Genomic DNA, 25,071 nt, shown 5'->3' on the forward strand with positions numbered 1-25,071 from the left:
TGCTTTCCATCTCAGCTCACTCTTCCATTCTAAATATTACCATTGTTATTATTACAAGCTAGAAAATACTTAATTACACACAGTACAGGGACAGTAACAACACAAAGGACAATGATGGGAAGACAGAAAAAACAGGGAAACCAGTTTCCCCACAGCAAAAAATTAGTACAGGAACCAGAGGGGAATGAAGAGAACAGAAACTCAGAGCCAGACTCCAACAAAATGAAGATAAACTATGCCAAAGGACCCAATGAAGCCCACAAGAATAATTTAAAAGAAGACATACTACAAGTACTCAATGAGAATTTTATAGAGATGATAATGGATAGGGTAAACCAAAATGTACAGGAGACACTTAAGAAATTCCAAGACAATAAAAATAGAGAATTTGAAAAAGCAAAAGAAGAAATAAAGGAAACCATAGAAGCACTGTATAAACACCAAAGTGAAAGAGAGAACACAATGAATAAATGGATAAATGAACTCAGGACAAAAATAGACAACAACAAAGAAGAAAAATGCCAGGATATGGAAAACCTCAGAAAAAAGAACGAAACAGAACTGTAAAACAAAACCGAAGGCCAATCCAGCAGAATAGAACAAACAGAAGACTGAATCTCAGAATTCGAAGATGAAATGGTAATTAAAGGAAAAACTGAAGAACTAGTAATTAAACAACTCAAGACCTGTGAAAAGAAAATTCAAGAACTCACTGACTCCATCAAAAGACCAAACTTGAGAATCATGGGCATCGAAGAAGGAGAAGAGGTGCAAGCAAAGGGAAGGCATAATATATTCAACAAAATAATAACGGAAAATTTCCCAAATCTAGAGAAAGATATTCCCATACAAATGCAAGAGGCCTCCAGGACACCAAACAGACCAGATCAAAATAGAACTACTCCACGACATATCATCATTAAAACAACAAGTTCAGAAACTAAGGAAAGAATATTGAAGGCTGTAAGAGAGAAAAAGCAAGTAACATACAAAGGTAAACTCATCAACATCACAGCAGACTTCTCAACAGAAACATTAAAAGCAAGAAGAGCATGGGGTGAGATCTTCCGGGCACTGAATGAAAATAACTTCAACCCCAGGATACTCTACCCAGCAAAGCTATCATTCAAAATAGATGGAGCAATAAAAGTCTTCCATGATAAGCAGAAACTAAAACAATATGTGACCACAAAGCCACCATTACAAAAGATTCTGCAAGGGATCCTGCACACAGAAAGTGACACCCAACTTAACCATGAAAAGGCAGGCAGCACCAAACCACAGGATAAGAAAAAGCAAGACAGTAGAGAGTAACATCAAGTTAGGTACACACAATCAAACCTTCAAACAACTAAGACAACTAAATGGCAGGAATCACCACATACCTATCAGTATTAGCACTTAATGTTAATGGGCTTAATTCACCCATCAAGAGACACTGTTTGACAAAATGGATTAAAAAAGAAGATCCAACAATTTGTTGCTTACAGGAGACTCATCTCACCGACAGAAATAAGCATATGCTTAGGATGAAAGGCTGGAAGAAGATTTACCAAGCCAATGGCCCCCGAAAACAAGCAGGAGTAGCAATACTTATCTCTGACAAAGTAGACTTCAAACCTACATTGATCAAACGAGATAAAGAAGGACATTCCATACTAATAAAAGCGGAAATAGACCAAAAGGAAATAATAATCATCAATCTGTACGCACCCAATGTCAACGCACCCAATTTCATCAAACATACCCTGAAAGACCTAAAAGCATATATAAACGCCAACACAGTGGTTGTGGGAGACTCTAACACCCCATTATCATCAATAGATAGGTCATCCAAACAAAAACTCAATAAAGAAATCCAAGATCTAAAATATGCAATAGATCAAGTGGACCTAGTAGATGTCTACAGAACATTTCACCCAACCTCTCCACAATATACCTTCTTCTCAGCAGCCCATGGAACCTTCTCCAAAGTAGATCATATCCTAGGGCACAAAGCAAGCCTCAGCAAATATAAGAAAATAGAAATTATTCCGTGCATACTATCTGACCACAATGCAGTAAAAGTAGAACTCAACAACAAAAGTAAAGACAAAAAACATGCAAACAGCTGGAAACTAAATAACTCATTACTTAATGAAGAATGGATCATCGATGCAATAAAAGAGGATATTAAAAAGTTCCTGGAAGTCAATGAAAATGAAAACACAACCTACCGGAACCTATGGGACACAGCTAAGGCAGTCTTGAGAGGAAAGTTTATAGCCATGAGTGCATATATTAAAAAGATTGAAAGATCCCATATCAATGACCTAATGATACATCTCAAACTCCTAGAAAAACAAGAACAAGCAAATCCCAAAACAAATAGAAGGAGAGAAATAATAAAAATAAGAGCTGAAATCAACAAAATAGAAACCAAAAAAACCATACAAAGAATTAATGAAACAAAAAGTTGGTTCTTTGAAAAAATAAACAAGATCGATAGACCCCTGGCAAACCTGACTAAAATGAGGAGAGAAAAAACCCAAATTAGTAGAATTAGGAATGCAAAAGGGGAGATAACAAACACCATGGAAGTTCAGGAAATCATCAGAGACTACTTTGAGAACCTATATTCAAATAAATTTGAAAATCTAAAAGAAATGGACAGATTTCTAGATACATATGATCATCCAAAACTGAACCAAGAGGAAATTAATCACCTGAATAGACCTATAACACAAAATGAAATTGAAGCATCAATCAAGAGTCTCCCCAAAAAGAAAAGTCCAGGACCTGATGGATTCTCTGCTGAATTCTATCAGACCTTTAAAGAAGAACTGATACCAACCCTCCTTAAACTGTTCCATGAAATAGAAAAGGAAGGAAAACTGCCAAACACAGTTTATGAAGCCAGTATTACACTTATCCCAAAACCAGGCAAAGACACCTCCAAAAAGGAGAACTATAGGCCAATCTCCTTAATGAACATTGACGCAAAAATCCTCAACAAAATAATGGCAAACCGAATTCAACAACACATCAAAAAGATTATTCACCACGACCAAGGAGGCTTCATCCCAGGGATGCAGGGGTGGTTCAACATACGAAAATCAATAAACGTAATAAACCACATTAATAGAAGCAAAGACAGAAACCACTTGATCATCTCAATAGATGCAGAAAAAGCCTTTGATAAGATCCAACATCATTTCATGATAAAAGCTCTAAGAAAACTAGGAATAGAAGGAAAGTTCCTCAACATTATAAAAGCTATATATGACAAACCTACAGCCAGCATTATACTTAATGGAGAAAAATTAAAACCATTCCCTCTAAAATCAGGAACCAGACAAGGATGCCCACTATCTCCACTCCTATTCAACATAGTACTGGAATTCCTAGCCAGAGCAATTAGGCAAGAAGAAGGAATAAAAGGAATACAAATAGGTAAAGAAACTGTCAAAATATCCCTATTTGCAGACAACATGATCGTATACCTTAAAGACCCAAAAAACTCTACTCAGAAGCTTCTAGACATCATCAATAGCTATAGCAAGGTAGCAAGATATAAAATCAACATAGAAAATTCATTAGCATTTCTATACACTAACAATGAGCAAACGGGAAAAGAATGTATGAAAACAATTCCATTTACAATAGCCTCAAACAAAATCAAATACCTAGGTGTAAACCTAACAAAAGATGTGAAAGACCTCTACAAGGAAAAGTATACACTTCTGAAGAAAGAGATTGAGGAAGACCATAGAAAGTGGAGAGATCTCCCATGCTCATGGATTGGTAGAATCAACATAGTAAAAATGTCTATACTCCCAAAAGTAATCTACATGTTTAATGCAATTCCCATCAAAATTCCAATGACATTCATTAAAGAGATTGAAAAATCTACTGTGAAATTTATATGGAAACACAAGAGGCCACGAATAGCCAAGGCAATACTCAGTCAAAAGAATAATGCAGGAGGTATCACAATACCTGACTTCAAACTATATTACAAAGCAATAACAATAAAAACAGCATGGTAGTGGCACAAAAACAGACATGAAGACCAGTGGTACAGAATAGAGGATCCAGATATGAAGCCACACAACTATAAGCAACTTATATTTGACAAAGGAGCTAAAAATATACAATGGAGAAATAGCAGCCTCTTCAACAAAAACTGCTGGGAACAATGGTTAGCAGTCTGCAAAAAACTGAAACTAGATCCATGTATATCACCCTATACCAAGATTAACTCAAAATGGATCAAGGATCTTAATATCAGACCCCAAACTCTTAAGTTGATACAAGAAAGAGTAGGAAATACTCTGGAGTTAGTAGGTGTAGGTAAGAACTTTCTCAATGAAACCCCAGCAGCACAGCAACTAAGAGATAGCATAGATAAATGGGACCTCATAAAACTAAAAAGCTTCTGTTCATCAAAAGAAATGGTCTCTAAACTGAAGAGAACACCCACAGTGTGGGAGGAAATACTTGCCAACTATACATCAGACAAAGGACTGATAACCAGAATATACAGGGAACTTAAAAAACTAAATTCTCCCAAAACTAATGAACCAATAAAGAAATGGGCAAGTGAACTAAGCAGAACTTTCTCAAAAGAAGAAATTCAAATGGTCAAAAAACACATGAAAAAATGCTCACCATCTCTAGCAATAAAGGAAATGCAAATTAATACCACACTAAGATTCCACCTCACCCGTTAGAATAGCCATCATCAGCCACACCACCAACAACAGGTGTTGGCGAGGATGCGGGGAAAAAGGAACCCTCTTACCCTGTTGGTGGGAATGTAGACTAGTACAACCACTCTGGAAAAAAATTTGGAGGCTACTTAAAAACCTGGACATCAATCTACCATATGATCCAGGAATACCACTCTTTGGGATATACCCAAAAACTGTTACTCCAGAGGCACCTGCACATCCATGTTTATTGTGGCACTATTCACAATAGCCAAGTTATGGAAACAGCCAAGATTTCCCAGCACTGACGAATGGATTAAGAAAATGTGGTATCTATACACAATGGAATTTTATGCAGCCATGAAGAAGAACGAAATGTTATCATTCGCTGGTAAATGGATGGAATTGGAGAACATCATTCTGAGTGAGGTTAGCCTGGCTCAAAAAACCAAAAATCGTATGTTCTCCCTCATATGTGGACATTAGATCAAGGGCAAACACAACAAGGGGATTGGACTATGAGCACATGATAAAAGCGAGAGCACACAAGGGAGGGGTGAGGATAGGTAAGACACCTAAAAAACTAGCTAGCATTTGTTGCCCTTAACGCAGAGAAACTAAAGCAGATACCTTAAAGCAACTGAGGCCAATAGGAAAAGGGGAACAGGTATAGAGAAAAGGCTAGATCAAAAAGAATTAACCTAGAAGGTAACACCCATGCACAGGAAATCAATGTGAGTCAATGCCCTATATAGCTATCCTATCTCAACCAGCAAAAACCCTTGTTCCTTCCTATTATTGCTTATACTCTCTCTACAACAAAATTAGAAATAAGGGCAAAATAGTTTCTGCTGGGTATTGGGGGGGGAGAGGGAAGGATCGGAGTGGGTGGTAAGGGAGGGGGTGGGGGCAGGGGGGAGAAATGAACCAAGCCTTGTATGCACATATGAATAATAAAAGAAAAATGAAAAAAAAAATATACATACAGAGAGGCAATGGGGAAAATATAAATAGCTGAAAATCAAAAAAAAAAAAATAAAAAAACAGTAAAAAAAAAAAAGATTTTCTCCCATTCTGTAGGCTGTGTCTTCACTCTCGTCAGAGTTTCTGTTGATGTGCAGAAGGTTTTAAAATTTTTTCGGGGAGTGGAATTTGAACTCAGGTCCTCCTGATTGCTAGGAAGGACCACTTAGTGCTTGAGCCACTCCACCAGCCCTTTTTTGTGATGGGTTTTTCCAAGATAGAGTCTCACAAACTATTTGCTTGGAACTTGCTTCAAACTGCAGTTCTGCTGATTTCTCCCTCCTGAATAGCTAGGATTACGGGTGTGAGCCATCAGCACCCAGCAAAGGTTTTTAATTTGATGTAATCCCATTTATCATTTCTTGCTTTTACTTCCTGATCTACTTGGGTCTTATTTTGAAAGTCAGTATTGATACATATATCTTCATGCATTTTCCCCATGAGACCTGGAAAGGTCATTTTGTCATCTATTTTTTTTCCAACTTTGTACAGCTTTCAAAATTAGTGGATTTTAGATGGGACAATGGCAGGGAATAGGTACCCAATAGTAAATGTCATGAGCCTGGATTGGGAAAACCAAGTACATTAAGGAAGGATTGGAAGTTCTTTTCCCTAGCTATGAAAAGCTAAAACTGAGAAAATTTGTGCTTAGGAGAGATCTTTCCTTAGAGTAAAATAATGAACTAGGACACAGGGAACCTAGGAAGACTTCCTTGGATTTTTTTTTATAGGAAGTACTGGGAAATTAGTTAGGGACAGCTTTATAGTGATGATCCTTACTTATATGTAAAATTCTTACCTTTCCCTGTAAGTGCATGTTGTTTTGTGTGTTTCTACTTCTATATACAGGTTTCTGTGACTTTGAGAGCATTGAGCTTGAGTATTTCTCTAAGTAGTAGTTTTGACTACTGGATTTCTACCTACTTAACCTTTCCTTGTCTATTTTATATTAATGACTCACTTTAGTAGCCTGATGTTCCCCACTTATAAATCTCATCTATATTACTGCAATATTATAATTATTGTAATATCAATATTACAATATTACTGTCAGTTCCTTCTTTTCAGAGACCTATACTCTAACATTTTAGGAAATGTCTTTCCTTTGTCTTACACTTACTATATGAATTTATATTTCATTCATTTGTTCATTTACTCATTATTCAAATTAACTTATATGTATGAATACCTGACTAAATGATTGTCACTCTTCTAGGCCTGGTGGAATTGAGACAGGTTAGCATAGGGACAGGTCACATTAAAAAAAAAGCATGCTAAACAAGGGCTTTTATAGGTTACAGGCTCTCACATCATAAGATCCTTAAATTAGTAAGATTACCTCAGACCTAATGTCTCCATGTTTGGGCCATAGTAGCAGAACTTTGTCATAGCAAGAATTAACATGCTAGATTGTCAAAATGAAGAACATGCACTGAGATAAGGACATATGCACTCTTAGTTTGACTTAAGCTTTATAAATTTTCCATACACAAAGGACTGCCATGGTTCTCATGGTGCCTGCATCTCCACCCTACTGGGATGTTCTTTGTATTTTTCTATTTTGCTAATTAAAGGTTCTATGAACTCTCCTAACTAGACTTAAATTCTTTTCTGTGATGATGTCACAAATTGGTAGGACAGAGTGGGTGCATTAGTGAGCAAACACAGAGGAGTCTGCTATAATCTGCTACATACCTCCAGTGGAATCTTCCCTAACCTGCTACCTCCCTAGACCTCCACTACCCAGCATATTGTGTGGCAAGAACTATGCACATGCCACTGTGCAAATGAAACTAGAGTGCAGAAGGCTTAGCAGATTCAGGAGAGCCTTTTTCTGGTTGGATTGGAGGCAACTGGTGCCTGAGTCCCCTGCCAAACGTAAAGGTGTGGGAATGAGAAAACCTGACTGAGTCTGCCTTAACCTGCTACATTCATAGATCAGCCAGCTTATCTTTGTGGCAAAAGTTACATATGTTCCATTATGCAAGTGAAACATAAATTTAGAGGGCTAGGTGGAAAATGGTAAAGTGTACTACAGACTGACTGGAGCTATCACTGGGTCTCTTATGCAGAGCAAGTACCTACAAGAGCAAGAGCAGATATACTTGACATATGCACTGTATGCATGGAAGCCACTGAAAAGTTTCCCAAGTTGCTAACGCACTTGTCTGGAAATGCTCCACTCCAATCAGAATTCCTACAATGGGTGATAACTGCTCCACTCCTGGAAAAGTTCTCCTATGGAATTGCTACTATACCACAGACCTTCCCCACATGGTCCAGCTACTGCTCTTAACCCAGAACCTTAACCCATCATTAAACACTACACATCCAGAGGGGAACGATTGACAATCTTGGGACTGGAGAATATCTATGATATCAGAAGAATAACAGACAGAATGCTGAGAACCAGAAAATGGAGTATTCCTACTGCATTGACAGATCCACCTGAGACATACTCTCTTCCTCAATGAGGAAGAAATACTGATGTTTATTCTTTTGTTTTAAACTTTCTTCAATCTTTATTTAGTTTTACTTTTTTTTGTTTTTCATAATGTTTTCTACTCTTTTACATTCCTGACTATGGTGTCTCTCTATGCCATAAATAAACTATATCATACACACTATTATTTCATGTACTTTCATTTTATATGTCTCAATCCTATGCCCCACCTTCTTCCTGATTTTATGCCTTCTTCTCTATACTACAGAATATTTAAATCTAAAACCTATAGTAAGTTAAGAGCTTTAGTGTACCCAATTAAAACTCTTCCTTTCACATATAACTTTATTGGGGGGTATAGACGGTGTTTCCAATTGTATTTTGCATCATTAAATGCCTGGATTCTTTTTGAATTTGTGACTTTTTAATTGGTGAACTTTACCCACGGTCAAGTGGTGAGAAATGGCACATCAACCCTGCCACTATAGCCTTGATCGAATATTGAGAATACGTCAGTTGAAACACTACAGGTGATTAAAACATCCAACTGATGACTTGACCTCAGATGTGCAATTCCATTAAAGTAACACAAGAAATATGAAAAATAAGGCAACATGACTTCTCCAAATGTTAAAAATTCCACAATAATGGACTACTTGAGTGATAGTGAAGTGAATGAAACTTCAAACAATGAACTCAAAGGAATAATAATGTTAAGAATGATAATGAAATAAAGATGACATATATTAATACCTGAATGAATTCCAAGAGAATACACATGAATGGCTTGATGAAGTAAAGAAGATAAGGCAGGATACGAAAGGGGGAATTCAATAAAGGTACAGAAATCTAGAGAAAATAGAACATCTGCAGTGGGCCATAGCTGCCCCACCCCTAAGAAATCTTCCCATGGAATTGCAGCTACTCAAGAGAACCTACCCTACACCATCTAATCACTATCATCAGAGCCTTAATCAGTCCCTGAACACTACACATAGGCAGTTCTGGGCACAGAGGGGATTCATGATTAAACACAGCAGGAGAACCACAGACAGAATTCTGAGAGCCAGAGATTGGAAAACATCTACTGCACTGACAGGCCAGTTGCTATACAATCTCCTCCTGAACAAGGAAGAATTACTGACTCTTATTTTTCTATTTTAAAAATTTTCAATCTCTAATTCTACTTTCTTTTTTGTTATTCTTATTTTTTTCTATCTTTTTTCATTTCTTGACTGTAGTGTTTTTCTATGCCACAAATAAACTATATTCTTATGCATTTACTTTCATTCTATGTGCATTACCCATCTTCCTTCCTTCATGCCTCATTTTTATAGCTTAATATTTAAACATAACTTTTTTATTACAAAATTTTTTATTAGGATATATTCATTATACAGGGGGGATTCATAGTGATAAGTCTGATTAAGCTTATATTGTGCATTGGTTAAATCACCCCCATCCTTTGTCCTCGTCAACTCCCACTCTGCCCCACTTAAAGCAATTGCAAGAGGTTTCTTTGTTCTATATGAAGTTCATCAACCATATACTGTCACCTCAGTCTCCTTCATTCATCCCCCTCCCACTTTATACCTATTTTACAATCCTGACTTTCATTATAAATATTTAAGTTAATGTTCAAAGGGGTTTCTCTATCTAGGCTCCCTGTGGGCATACTCTATTTTGGTCGGTTCAACCCTTTCCATTACTCTTCCTTATTCTTTTACCTCCCACCCTTCCTTTTCAACAGCTTTTAGTACATATCCTTATATCCTCTATCTTCACACTGTTGTGTTTTACAATATTACAAATGCTCTATCATTCTCTTTTCCTTTCACTCTTTCCCCGAGTAGTTCCACAATTACTAACATATATGAGTTTGTATAGAATCATGCTTATTTTGTGTATCAGTTTATCTTTTGGATCATTTTTTAAAAATTTTTAAATTTTAATTGTTTTATTATTCATATGTGCAATACAATGCTTGGGTCATTTCTCCCCCCTGCCCCCACCCCCTCCCTTACCACCCACTCTGCCAGGTCTGTGAATGGCTATCTGTGGTTGTGGCTTGCCTGTCCGCTGCTGTCAGCCTGCTTTTGCTGGAGGCATTATTTATGCAGATCTCAGGAGTGAGGTTAACACTCTCCTGGCCCCGCAGGCTTTGTTTACTCAGAGTCCTGTGTGCGAGCCACTGCTACAAGCTTTCCCCTTTCCAAGCACACTGGGGGAGGTGACACTGCACCCGCTTTCTTGGGCCTGCGTGTTTATTTACAGTTCACGTGGGAAGTGGGTCTTCCCCCCTGTCCTGTGGAGTTTTCCTTCCACTGCAGCTTTTACAAGCTTTCCCACTCCTGATTGCTGGGCGCTGCTGCTGCTCTCACTGGAGCCTCTCTGGCCAGGCCCGGCTTGTTTATTTACAGTTCTGGGAAGGATTTCCCTCCCTTTCTCTTTGGAGCTCAGGGCGCCCCACCCGCTTTGCCACGTGTCTTTATTGTTCTTATTGCTTATTACTCAGTGTCTCTTTTTTCCCTGGGTAGGGGTTGGTCTTTCCAGAGGGCTATGCTGATGTGGCCCAGGGTTGTCTGTGGAAGTACTGTGTACCACTTAGCTCACCTTGTCTGCATCTTCCCAAGCCATCTGGGCACAGGCGTCTGGCAGCCCGGGGGCCCTCCTGGTTTCTCCATTTAACGTGAAGTGGAGATTCTCTCTTTTGGATCTATCTTCTATGTTTGACAGAAAATATGTGGCCTTTGTCTTTCTGAGCCTGGTGTACTTCACTTAACATGATGTACTCCAATTGCATCCATTTTCCATCAAACCACAGGTCATTATTCTTTGTGGCTGTGCAAAAACTCCATTGTGTATATGTACCACAATTTCTTGATCCATTCATCAGTTGTAGGGCATCTGGGTTGTTTCCATAGCTTGGCTATTGTGAATAGTGCCAATACTATAGATGTGATGAACATTGGTGCATAGGTGTTTGTATTATATCCTGACTTATTTTCCTTTGGGTAGATGCACAGGAGTGGTATCACTGGATCATATGGCAGCTCTATCTCTAGCTTTTTGATGAACCTTCATACTGCTTTCTACAGCGGTTGTACTAATTTGCATTCCCAACAACAGTGTATAAGGGTTCCAGTTTTGCCACATCCTTGCCAGCATTTGTGGTTATTGTCCTTGAATATGGTGATTCTAACTGGGGTGAGATGAAATCTGAGTGTAGTTTTGATTTGTAATTCTTTTATAACCAAGGAAATCAAACATTTCTTCATATATATACTGGCCATTTTTACCTCTTCCTTTGAGAATTCCTTGTTTGATTCATGTACCCATTTCTTCACTGGATGTTGATTCTTTGGTGGCTGAGTTTTTGAGTTCCCTGAAGATTCTGGAGATTAGTTCTTTATCAGATAAATAGCTGGCAAAGATTTTTCTCCCATTCTATGGGCTATCTCTTGAGTCTGATGACTGTTTCTTTTGCTGTGCAGAATCTCTTTAGTTTGATGCAGTCCCATTTGTTCATTCTTTCTCTTAGATGCTGAAGTTTTTGAGTTCTACTGAGGAAGTCTGTTCCAGTGTATTTCCTACTAATTCCTGCATTTTCAAAGTTTCAGGCCTTATTCTAAGGTCTTTGATCAATATGAGTTGATTTTGGTACAACATGAAAGACAGGGATCTAGTTTCAGTGCTCTGCATGTGGATATTCAGTTTTTCCAGCATCATTTGTTGAAGAGAGTCTTTTCTCCATTGTGTGTTTTGGATTCCTTTGTCAAAGATCAGGTGGCTATAGATGCATGGGTTTATGTCTGGGTCTTCTTTTCTTTTTTTTTTTTTTTTTGTCTTTTCTTTTATGGTGCTGGGATCGAACCCAGGGCCTCACGCATGCTAGGCAAGCGCTGTACCACCAAGCTACATCCCAGCCCTGGGTCTTCTTTTCTAATCCATTATTCTTCCTGTATGTTTTTGTGCCAATACCATGCTGTTTTTATTGTTATGGCTCTGTAGTAGTTTGAAGTCAGGTATTATGATACCTCCAGCATTGGACTTTTTGCTCAGAATTGCTTTGACTATTCAAGGTCTTTTGTTTTTCCATATATATATATTCCAGGCTTGATATTTCTATTTCTGTGAAGAATGTCATTGGAATTTTGATAAGGACTGTGTTGAACATGAATATTTCCTTTGGTAATATGGCCATTTTCACAATGTTGATTTGACCAATCCACAAACATGGGAAATCTTTCTATCTTTTTTCTTTATTCATTTATTCATATGTGCATACATTATTTGGGCCATTTCTCCCCCTGCTCCTTGCCCCCTCCCAATCCCCTTGCTTTCAGGCAGAAGCTTAATTTTGTTGAAGAGTAGACATGAGCAATAATAGGAAAGACAAAGCGTTTTTGCTAGTTGAGATAAGGATAGCTATACAGAGAGATTCCTAGCACTGCTTCCATGCACAAGTGTATTACAATCTGAATTGATTCATCTCTACCTGACCTCTTCACTACTTCCCAGTCACCTTCCCATATTGACTTCTGTCTTTTTAAGGTTACTGTATTAGCTCCTCTGCAGTGGGGATATCAAACACTTTCAGGTTTTGGGTTTCCTACCTACCCACATTCCACCTGTATGTTCTCTCCCCTTAGCTTGTGACCCAAGTCCAACAACATTACTGCATTTGCCATAGACCTAAAGTCTGCATATGAGGGAGAACATATGGTTTTTGGTCTTCTGAGTCTGGCTAACCTCGCTCAAAATGATGTTCTCCAGTTCCATCCATTTACTTGCTAATGATAAGATTTCATTCTTCTTCATGGCTGAGTGAAATTCCATTGTGTATAAATACCACATTTTCTTAATCCATTCATCAGTAGTGGGGCATCTTGGCTATTTCCATAACTTGGCTATTGTGAATAGTGCTGCATAAACATGGGTGTGCAGGCGCCTCTGGAGTATTCTGAGTCACATTCCTTTGGGTATATCCCTAGGAGTGGGATTGCTGGATCATATGGCAGATCTATGTTTAGTTTTTTAAGAGGCCTCCATATTGTTTTCCAGAGTAGTTGCACTAGCTTGCATTCCCACCAGCAGTGTACAAGGGTTCCTTTTTCCTCACATCCTCGCCAACACCTGTTGTTAGTGGTGTTTTTGATGATAGCTATGCTAACAGGGGTGAGGTGGAATCTTAGTGTGGTTTTGATTTGCATTTCCTTTATGGCCAGAGATGGTGAGTATTTTTTCATGTGTTTTTTGGCCATTTGAAATTCTTCTTTTGAGAAAGATCTGTTTAGTTCAGTTGCCCATTTCTTTATTGGTTCATTGATTTGAGGTGAGTTTAGCTTTTTGAGCTCCCTGTATATTCTGGTTATCAGTACTTTGTCTGATGTATAGCTGGCAAATATTTTCTCCAACTCTGTGGGTGGTCTCTTCAGTTTAGAGACCATTTTTTGTTGTCATGCAGAAGCTTTTCAATTTTATGTAGTCCAATTTGTCCATCCTTTCTCTTAGTTGCTGGGCTGATGGGGTTCTATTGAGGAAGTCCTTGCCTATACCTATCAGTTTCAGAGTACTTCCTGCTCCTTCCTATACTGACTTCAGCATTTCAGGTCTGATCCTGAATGGTCATTGATCTATTTTGAGTTGATACTAGTACAGGGTGATAAACATGGATCTAGTTTCAGCTTTTTACAGGCAGATAACCACTTTTCTCAGCAACATTTGTTGAAGAGATTGTCTTTTCTCCAGCATGTGTTTTGGCACCTATGCCAAAAATAAGGTGGGCATAGATGTGTGAATTCATATCCGGGTCCTCTATTTTCTTCCACTGGTCTTCATATCTTTTTTTTTTGTGTGTGTGTGCCAGTACCACGCTGTTTTTATTGCTATTGCTTTGTAATATATTTTGAAGTTGGGTATTGTGATACCCCCATCATTACTCTTTTTGCTGAGTATTGCCTTGGCTATTCATAGTCTCTTGTGTTTCCAAATGAACTTCAACGTAGATTTTTCAATCTCTGTGATGAATGTCATTGGGATTTTGATGGGAAATGCTTTGAACATGCAGATTGCTTTTGGTAGTATAGCCATTTTCACTATGTTGATTCTACCAATCTGTGAGCACTGGAGATCTTTCAACCTTCTATAGTCTTCCTTGCTATCTTTCTTCAGTGGTTTGTAGTTCTCCTTGCAGAGGTCATTCACATCCTTTGTTAAGTTTACTCCTAGGTATTTGATTCTTTTAGAGGCTGTTGTAAATGGAATTGTTTCCATATATTCTTTCTCAATTTGTCCATCGTTGGTGTATAAAAAAGTTAATGATTTTTGTAAGTTGATATTGTATCCTGCTATCTTGCTATAGTTGTTTATGGTGTCTGGGAGCTTTTGGGTAGAATTTTTTTGCATATTTAAGATATAGGATTGTGTCCTCTGTAAACAGGGATATTTTGACAGTTTTTTACCTATTTCTATTCCTTTTATTTCTTCTTCTTGCCTAATTGCTCTGGCTAGGAATTCAGGAGTATGTTGAATAAGAGTGAGGATAGTGGGCACCCTTGTCTTGTTCCTGATTTTAGGGGAAATATTTTCAGTTTTTCTCCAGTAAGTATGATGTTGGCTATAGGTTTGTCATATATAGTCTTTACAGTGTTGAGGTACACTCCTTTTATTCTTAGTTTTCTTAGAGCTTTTATCATGAAGTGGTGTTGGATCTAGTCAAAGGCTTTTTCTGCATCTATTAAGATGATCAAGTGGTTTTTGTCTTTGCTTCTATTAATGTGCTGTATTGCATCTATAGTTTTGCATATGTTGAACCACCCCTGCATCCCTGGAATGAAGCTGACTTGGTTATGGTGAATGATCTTTCTGATGTGTTGTTGGATTCAATTTGCCATTATTTTATTGAGGAGTTTTACATCAATGTTCATTAAAGAGATTGGCCTATAGTTCTCCTTTTTGGAGATGTCTTTGTCTGCTTTTGGGATGAATGTAATACTGACTTCATAAATCGAGTTAGGTAGTGCTCCTTTCCTTTCTATTTTGTGAAAAGTTTAAGGAGAGTTGGTTTTAGTTCTTCTTTAAAGGACTGACAAAATTCAGCAGAGAATCCATCAGGTCCTGGACTTTTCTTTTTTGGGAGACTTTTTATTGCTGCTTCATTTTCATTTTGTGTTATATGTATATTCAGGTGATTAATATCTTCTTGGTTCCATTTTCGGTGGTCATAAGTATCTAGAAGTTGTCCATTTCTTTAAGATTTTGGAATATATGTTCTCAAGGTAGTTTCTGATGATTTCCTGGATTTCTGTGTATTTATTGTTATTTCCCCTTTTGGATTTCTGATTTTACTAATTAGGATCTTTTCTCTCCTCATTTTAGTTAGGTTTGCCAGGGGTCAGACACTCTTGTTTATGCTTTCAAAGAACCAGCTTTTTGTTTCAGTGATTCTTTGTATTTTTTTTTTTTGGTTTCTATTTCATTCATTTCAGACCTTGTTTTATTATTTCTCTCTTTCTGTTTGTTTTGCATTTTGCTTGTTCATGTTTTTCTAGGAGTTTAAGATGTAGCATTAGGTCATTGATTTGAGATCTTTCTGTCCATTTAATATATGCACTCATGGCTATAAACTTTCCTCTTAGGACTGTCTTTGCTGTGTCCCATAGGTTCTGGTAGGTTGCGTTTTCATTTTCATCAATTTCCAGGAAACTTATAATTTCCTCTTTTATTTCATCAATGACCCACTGATCATTGAGCAATGTGTTGTTCAGCTTCCAATTGTTTGCATATTTTCTGCTGTTGTTTTTGTTGTTGAGTTCTAGTTTTAATGCATTGTGATCAGATAGACTGAATGGTATTATTTCTATTTTCTTATGTTTGCTAAAGCTTGCTTTGTACCCTAAGATATGATCAATTTTGGAGAAAATTCCATGGGTTGCTGAGAAGAATGTATATTGTGTGGAAGTCAGATTAAATATTCTGTAGACATCAGCTAGTCCATTTGATCTATGGTATGATTTAGTCCTAGAATTTCTTTATTAATTTTTTATTTGGGTGACCTATTAGTGATGGGGGTATTAAAGTCACCTGCTACCACTGTGTTGGAGTCTATATATGCTTTTAGGTCTTTCAGAGTATGTCTGATGAAACTGGGTGCACTGAGGTTGGGTGCATATTGGTTGATAATTGTTATTTGCTTTTGGTGTATTTCTCCTTTTATTAGTATGGAATGTCCTACTTTACCTTGTTTGATCAATGTAAGTTTGAAGTCTACTTTATCTGAGATAAGTATTGATACTCTTGCCTGTTTTTGGGGGCCATTGGCTTGGTAAATATTCTTCCAGCCTTTCACCTTGAGCCAGTGCTTGTTTCTGTCAAAGAGATGGGTCTCCTGTAAAGAACAGATTGCTGGATCTTCTTTTTAAATCCAGTTTGCCAAATGGTGTCTTTCGATGGTGGAGTTAAATCCATTAACATTCAGTGTTAGTTAACATTGATAGCTATGTGGTGATTCCTGTCATTCAGTTGTTTTTGTTGTTTAAGGGTTTGATTTTGTGCAGCTGAATCATTGTTACTCTCTGATTCTTTGTCTTTTCTTTTCCTGTGGTTTGATACTGCCTGACCTCTCATGGTTTTTTTTTGCTTTTATTTTCTGTGTGCAGAATTCCTTGAAGAATCTTTTGTAGTGGTGGCTTGGTGGTCATATATTGTTTTAGTTCCTGCTTATCATGGAAGACTTTTATTGCTCCATCTATTTTGAATGATAGTTTTGCTTGGTAGAGTATCCTAGGGTTGAAATTATTTTCATTCAGTGCCCGAAATACCTCACTCCTTGCCCTTCTTGCTTTTAAGGTTTCTTTGGAGAAATCTGTTGTGGTTTTGATGGGTTTACCTTTGTATGTTTTATGTTTTTTCTCTCTTACAGTTTTCAATATTCTTTCTTTATTCTCTGTGCTTGTTGTTTCAATGATAATATGTCACGGGGTAGTTCTATTTTGGTCAGGTCTATTTGATGTCCTGGCAGCTTCTTGTACCTGAATGGGCATAACTTTTTCTAGATTTGGGAAATTTTCTGTTATTATTTTGTTGAATATATTACAAATTCCTTTTGCTTGCACCTCTTCTCCTTCTTCAATGACCATGATTCTCAGTTTTGTTCTTTTGATGGAGTTTTTGAGTTCTTGTATATTCCTTTCACAGGTCTTGGGTTGTTTGACTAGTAACTCTTCAGTTTTTCTGTTAATTTCTATTTTATTTTCAAGTTCTGAGATTCTGTCTTTCACTTGTTCTAGCCTGCTGGAGTGACATTCCATTGTGTTTTGTGTTTCTGTTTCATTTTTTTTTTTGAGGTTTTCCATATCATGGGTCATTTCCTCTTTAATGTTGTTTATTTTCATCTTTAATTCATTTATCTCTCTATTTGTAGTGTTCTCTGTTCTCTTTGGTGTTTATTTAGGGCTCCTAGGAGTTCATTTATTTGTTTCTGGTGTCATGAAATTCCTTAGTTTCTTCTTGTACATTTTGGTTGACCATGTCTAGTAACATCTTCATGAAATTCTTAGTGATTACTTGCAGGATTTATACTTTGAGGGTTTTCTTGTGGGCATTGTTGGGTTCCTCAGTATTGTTTATCTTTGTTTTTTGGAGTCCAGGGCTGGATATCCGATTTCTTCACTTCCCTCTGAATCCTGTATTAAATTATTTTTTTGGGTAGAATGGTTTCCATCCCTTTTTCGTCTTCCCATCCGTCCATTGGGCACTGTGTAACTATGTTTTCTATAGGCTAGATGGTGGTTTCAGTCACCTGTTTTCTTTCCCTTGGTTTAATTTTGTTTTGTGGCTGTATTTGGTTTTTAACTAAGTGTTTGTGTGCTGTTTCTGTCCCTGGTCTGGTTGTAATTTTGTATTAACTAATTCACAATAGTGTTTTTTTTCTTCTGTCTTTCATCAGCAGCTGCTTGCTCAGCTCCTCCCTCAGTGAAACATGGCAGTTTAAGTTTGCTGTGTGCTAGTTTTCAGTTCCTTGTCTATTGCTCAGGCTTTTTTTTTTTTTGCAGGGGTTTGTCAGTTTGGCCAGGGGGCTATGCTGGTTTTCCTGGGGGTGGTGGGGGGAATACTGCGGGACACTTGGTGCTCTCCTGAGGTTCTGGAGATCAGCTCTGTGGTCCATCAACTGTCCTTCTTTGGAGTTGGGTTTTCACTGTGCTTGTTTACTGGGTGCTTGTTTCTTTGCCTCACCCTCTTTTTTTGGGGCAAGGTCAGTGATCCATCAGCTGGTCCCCTGCTGTCAGTGTGTTGTGATGGTTCACTGTTTGTTTTTCAATTTTGCAGGGCCATTTGACTTTGGGTGTTGCTCACTGGCTCAAGCGATGAGCATTGTGGTCATCTACCTGCCCTACTTCAGGCAGTGGCTTATCACCTGCCTGCTGTTGACCCTCCTGCCTTTCCAGCATTTATTTACAGATAGTTCACAGGGAGATCAGCTCCTTGCCCTTCCCTCTTCTCCCATGTGCTTTCAAAGTTCCTGCCCCTTCTGCTGTGTGCTAGTTTTCAGTTCCTTGTCTATTGCTCAGGCTTTTTTTTTTTTTCAGGGGTTTGTCAGTTTGGCCAGGGGGCTATGCTGGTTTTCCTGGGGGTGGTGGGGGGGAATACTGCATGACACTTGGTGCTCACCTGTTTGGTCTGCTGAATGTCTCCCAAGCAGGTTTGGAGCCAGCATCTGGTGGCAGCAGCAGCCCTCCTGTTTTCTCAGTGGACTGTGGCACGGAGAAGCTTTCTATGGGCTCGGGGTTCAGGATATCAAATTTTTGATTCTCCTTGGTGCTTTATTTCTGTCAAGTGTGATTGCAGTGTCTCAGCAAGGTTTTTGATTCATGGAGCTCATGTTGTCTGCTTCTGTACCCTAGTTGTCATCTTGGATCCTCTCTTTCCATCTTTTGACATCTTCAATTTCTCTCTTCAGTAGTTTATAGTTTTCATTGAAAAGGTCTTTGGTTTCCTTTGGCAAATTTATTTCAAGGTGCTTTATTGTTTTTGAGGGTATTGTAAACAGGATGTTTCCCTGATTTCTTTCTCAGACTGTTTTATTGTTTGTATACAGGAAGGCTACTTATTTCTGTATGTTAGTTTTGTATCCTGCTACTTTGCCAAAGTATTTTATGATTTTGAATAGTTTTTTTGTAGAGTTTTAAAGTTTTTTTTATGTGTAAGATCATGTCATCTGCAAATAAGGATATTTTGACTTCTTCCTTCCCTATTTGAATCACTTTTATTTTTTGCTCTGGCTAAAAATTCCAAAACTATATTGAATAGGCATGGAAAAAGCAGACATTCCTGTCTCATTCCTGAATTTAGTAGGCATGGTTTCAGTTGTTCTCCATTTAGTATAATGTTGGGTGTTGGCTTGTTGTACACAGCCTTTATTATGTTGAGGAACATTCTTTCTATTCTTAGTTTCTTCAGAGTTTTTAATCATAAAAGAGTGTTGAATTTTGTTAAAGGTTTTTTCTGTATCTATTGCTTCTGCTTTATATGCTATATTATATTTATAGATTTATGTATGTTGAACCATCCTTGCATCCCTGGAATGAAATCAACTTGGTCATGGCACATGATTTTTTTGATGTGTTGTTAAATTCTGTTTGCCACTATTTTGTTAAGAATCTTTGCATTTATATTCAATGAAGATATTGGTCTATAATACTCTTTTTGGTTGAATTTTTATTGAGTTTTGGGAATGAATGTAATGCTTGCTTCATAGAATGAGTTTGATAGTGTTTCTTCCCTTTCTATTTCCTGGAAAAGCTTGAGGAGTATTGGTATTAGTTCTTGTTTAAAAGTTTGGTAAAATTTGTTGGTGAAACCATAAGGTCCTTGGGGGCTTTTTTTTGTAAGGACGTCCTTTATTACTGCTTCATTTCATTGCTCTAATAGGTCTATTTTGATGATTAATACTTCAATTTTGGTTGGCTATATGCATATAGAAATTTATCTATTTTGTCTAGATTTTCCAGTTTACTTGAATGTAATTTTTCAAAATATCCTCTAATGATCCTCTGTATTTTGTTAGTATTTGTGGTTATGTTCCCTTTTTCATCTCTGATTTTATTAATTTGGGCCTTTTCCCTCCTCTGTTTTGTCATGCTGGCTAAGGATTTTTGATCTTGCTAATCTTCTTAAAGAACCAACTTTTTGTTTCATTGATTCTTTGTATAGTTTTATTGGTCTCAATCTCATTGATCTTGGCCCTGATCTTTATTATTTTTCTCTGTCAGCTGGTTTTGGGTTTGATTTGTTCTTGTTTTTCTAGGAGCTTAAGGTGCATCATTAGATTGTTTATTTGAGAAGTATGTTTTTTAAATGTAGGCACTTATAGCTATAAACTTTCCCCTTAGCACAGCTTTTGCTGGGTCTCACAGATTCTTGTAGGTTGTATTTTCATTTTCATTATATTTTAGGAACTTTTTGATTTCTTCCCTTATTTCTTTGGTCACTCACTGGTCTTTCATAAGAGTGTTGTTCAGTCTCTATGAGTTTTATTATTGCCTGTGATTTCTTTTGTTGTTGACATCTAGCTTAATTTCTTTGTGATCTGATATCATACAGGGGGTTATTTAATTTTTCTTGAATTTGTTGAGACTTGCTTTGTGTCCTAAAATATGATCTATTTGGAGAAAGTTCCATGAGCTGCAGAAAAGAATGCATATTTCCTGGTTATTGGGTGAAATACTCTGTAGATGTCTATTATGTCCATTTGGTCTAATGTGTGCAGAAACTCTGAAGTTTCTTTGATGATCTTTTGCCCAGATGACCTATCTATTGGTGACAGTGGGGTGCTCAGGTCTCTCACTATCATTGTGTTAAGATTTATATGTGCTTGTAAGTCCATTAGAGTTTCTTTTTGTTAATGTAGATGGGTGACCCTATGTTTGATGCCTATATGTTAAGAGCTGATATTTTCTCTTGATGAATTGTTCATTTAATTAATGTGAAGTGACCTTCATTGTCTGTTCTGACTGATTTTAGTCAGAAGTCTACTTTGTCAGATATGAATATAGCTACTCCTGCCTGTTTATGGAGTTCAAAAACCTTTTCCACCCATTGACTCAAAGCCAGTGTTTATTTTTTTCAGTGAGATAAGTTTCTTGTAAGCAACATATGGTTGGGTCTTGTTTTTTAACCCAGTTTGCTATTCTATGTCTTTTGATTGGGGCATTGAGGCTATTTGCATTCAGTGTTAATATTGAGAAGTACATGGTGTTTCCAGTCATGTTTACTCTCCTGTTGTTTACTTTTTACTTATACATTGCTTAATGGTCTGCCTGGTCAAAGGGTTTATTCTTTCTGGCATCTTTCATCTCACTCTAGTTTCTTCTGTGTGTAAGAGTCCTTTCAGTGCTTTCTGCAGTGCTGGTTTGGTAGTCATGAATTCGTCTAGTTTTTCCTTGTTGTGGAAGGTTTTAATTTCCCCTTCAATTAGGAAAGATAGTTTTGTAGGATAGACTATTCTAGGTTTACAGTTGAAATACATCATTCCATGGCCTTCCTGCATTTAGAGTTTGTGTTGAGAAGTCTGCTGTTATTCTGATAAATTTACTTTGATATGTGACTTGTTTTTTCTTTGTTGCAGTTTTCAGTATTATTTCTTTGTTCTGTAGGCTGAGTGTTTTGATTATATGTTTGGGGTGTTTATTTTTTGGTTTTAATGTTTTGGTGTTCTGTAAGCTTCTTGCACATTGAGGACACTCTCTTTCTAGAGCTTTGGGAAGTTTTCAGCTATTATCCTATCAAATAGGCTGTCTATACTTTTAGTTTGTATCTCTTCTCCTTCTTCTATAGCCATTATTTGTAGGTTGGTCTTTTCATGGTGTCCCAGATATCTTGCATGTTTCATTCATATTTTCTTAGCATTTTTTGTGATCTTTTACTGCTTGATATAATTCCTCTACTTTATTTTATGTTATGATACTCTATTTTCAACTTGCTCCACTCTGTTTGCCAAGCTTTTGATTGAGATTTTTGAGTGAGGAGTGGGACACTCCTGCAGGTGGACATGGTGGGGAGCTCTGGGCCTCTGTGTACTGTGGAGGAGCAGGCTTCCTGACACCTGTTGAGTAGAAAAGTGTGGAGCCTGGGGTCCACTTGCATGTGTGGCAGTGGGTTCCCAGTACTGAGTAGCAAGTTGCTGGTGCCCATTGGGCAACAAAGCTTCTGGTGCCTGTAGGGCAGCAAGGGCCCTGGGGCCTGCTTGTGCTTGGGCATAGGTTTCAAGGAGCTGAGCTGAGCAGATGCTGCAGTTATGGGATAACAAAGACAGTGGGCTTGTGCCTTCTGGTGCCTGTGAGGCACACTGTCTGCTTGTGGAAGGTTGCAGACTTCCAGGTGCTGACCCAAGTAGCTGTTGGGGTTACAGGAGAACAAAGCTTGTGGGCTTGTGCTTTCTGGCACCTTCAGAGCAGAGGGGGCTCTGGGGCCTGCTTTTCCTGGAGTGTGGATTTCCTTGGTGCTTTAATATGTGGGATGGTGGTTTGTGGAGCAGGGGGGAGTGTGAAGCTCAAAGTTTCTTTGTAATCCAGGAAGTGGGACTTACCCCAAAGTGCTGAAGAGTGGAACCATGTGGGGTTTTCAGGAGCAGAGGATCAGTAATAACCACATTACTAATTCTCTTCCCAAATGCTTGCTTTGTGAACTCAGCTTAATATGATAAAAGTTTCTATGAAGAAACTTTCTATGAAGAAACTTCTTAGTGGGCTGGGGCAAGAATTTTGCTAGATGCCCTGGTTCTGGAGCTGATAACCAAAAATAGTTATTGCTCTCTGAACTTTGAAACGTCTTTGTTCCCAAAGCCCTCGTCTAACCTGGCGTTTTTCTAATTAGCCAACTGCATAGACTGTGAGCCCAAAACTTGACAAATCCAGGGGCAGGAGAGGGACAGCATGGTGTCAGATAAAACCCCTGTGGACTTTCCATCTGGTGTGCATACCTCTCAGACTTCCTGGTGTGTACCTTTATGCAAAAGTAAAATTTGCCTTGCCTATTGACTTCTGAGTAGTGTTGTCTCTCTTGTGACATCCCAATATCTTAAACCTGCAAGCATTTTTCCATGTAGTTAGTTTCTTCTCTGTGGATTCAAAGAGAACTTTGCTTCTTGCTGGTTATGTGACCTTGTGGATGTTATTTGGGTTCCCCAATGTCTTCCTTCTTCGGATAGTTAGGTGACACCAAGGTTTAGGGATGTAACAATCCATCATCTTTCCCTGACTCCTAAACCTAACATTTATAATAATTTTAAGCCCCTACTGTATCCTGTTGAAATCCTAATTCCTTTCTTATATAAGGAATTATGTTTTTATATACTCCCTTATTGGAGGTATAGAGGATGTTTCAATTTGCATTTACTTCATAAAATATCTGGTTTATTTTTGGATGGGTGAATTTGTTATTGTTGATCTTTATCCCTAGTTCAGTGGCGAGAAATGGCACATTAGCCCTGACACTACCCCATCCTTCTAGAACATTGAGAATACCTGAACTGAAAGACTTCACATGATTAAAACCTCCAACTGATGATTGCTTGGATGTGCAATCCCAATGAGGTAGCACAATAAATTTGAAAAAATAAGGCAATATGACTTCTCCAATGTCAAAAATTCTATAATAATGGACTTGAATTATAGTAAAGTGGATGAAATTTCAAACAATAAACTCAAAGGATATCAAAGGAAACAATTACCAGAATGCAGAGGCAAACTGCAGAATGGGAGAATATCTTTGCAAGTTATTAATCAGAGTAAGGTTTTATATCCAATATATAAAGCAGTCAAGACTGGGCATAATGGTTTAAGCCTATATTCCTATCTACTTGGTAGGCAGAGATCAACAGGATCATGGTTCATGGGAAGCCCAGGCAAAAATTCACAATACTCAATTTTTACCAATGGCTGGGTGCAGACCATCCATTTGTCATCCCAACTATGCGGGGAAGCACAAATTGGAGGATTATAGTCCAGGTTGGCCTGAATATAAAGTGAGCCCCTACTTCAAAAATAACCAATGCAAAAGGGCTGTTGGAGTGATTCAAGTAGTAGCATGCCTGCCTAGCAAGTGCAGACCCTGGGTTCAACCCCAAGTCCCCTAAAAGTCCCCCAAAATTAAAAAAAAATGAATACGGACAAAAAACCCAGTTAACAAATGGCCAAATGAATTGTTCAGACAGTGCTCAAAGGAAGTACAAATGGCAAACAAATAAATGGAGAAATGGTTAACACCCTTAGATATAAAGGAACTACAAATCAAAACAACATTGAGATTCCATCTCACTTGTCAGAATGGCTATCATCAGAAAAACAAAAAAACATTGGAGAACATGCAAGGGTAGTGGAAACCTTATACTCAGTTGGTAAGAATATAAATTACTGCAGCCACATGGCAATCAATAGGAGGTTACTCAAAACACTAAAAATGGAACCAACTTATGATATGCTATACCACTCTTGGAGATATATCAGGAGGAATATAAGGTAGCATTCGATAGAGATAACTGCACACCCATGCTTGTAGCTGGACTATTCATAATAGCCACACTATGGAATCATCCTACATACCCAACAAATGATAAATAGATAAAGAAAATGAGGAACATACAAATAGTGGAATATTATTGCATCATAAAAAAGTGAAATTATGTTGTTAGTAGTAAAATGGATGAAACTGAAGATCATTATGTTGAGTGAGATTAAAGCCAATAAAGACAATAACATATGTTTTCACTCAGATGTGAAATATGGATCTAGACCATAGGTAGGGATCTAGTTTTAGTCTTCTACAGGTGGATATGCAGTTTGCCCAAGACAATTTGTTGAAGAGACTATCTTGTCTCCAGCATAGGTGTTTTTCACTACTATCAAGATTCAGTTT

This window comes from Castor canadensis, chromosome 8, assembly GCF_047511655.1.
Source record: "Castor canadensis chromosome 8, mCasCan1.hap1v2, whole genome shotgun sequence".
Classification (NCBI taxonomy): domain Eukaryota; kingdom Metazoa; phylum Chordata; class Mammalia; order Rodentia; family Castoridae; genus Castor; species Castor canadensis.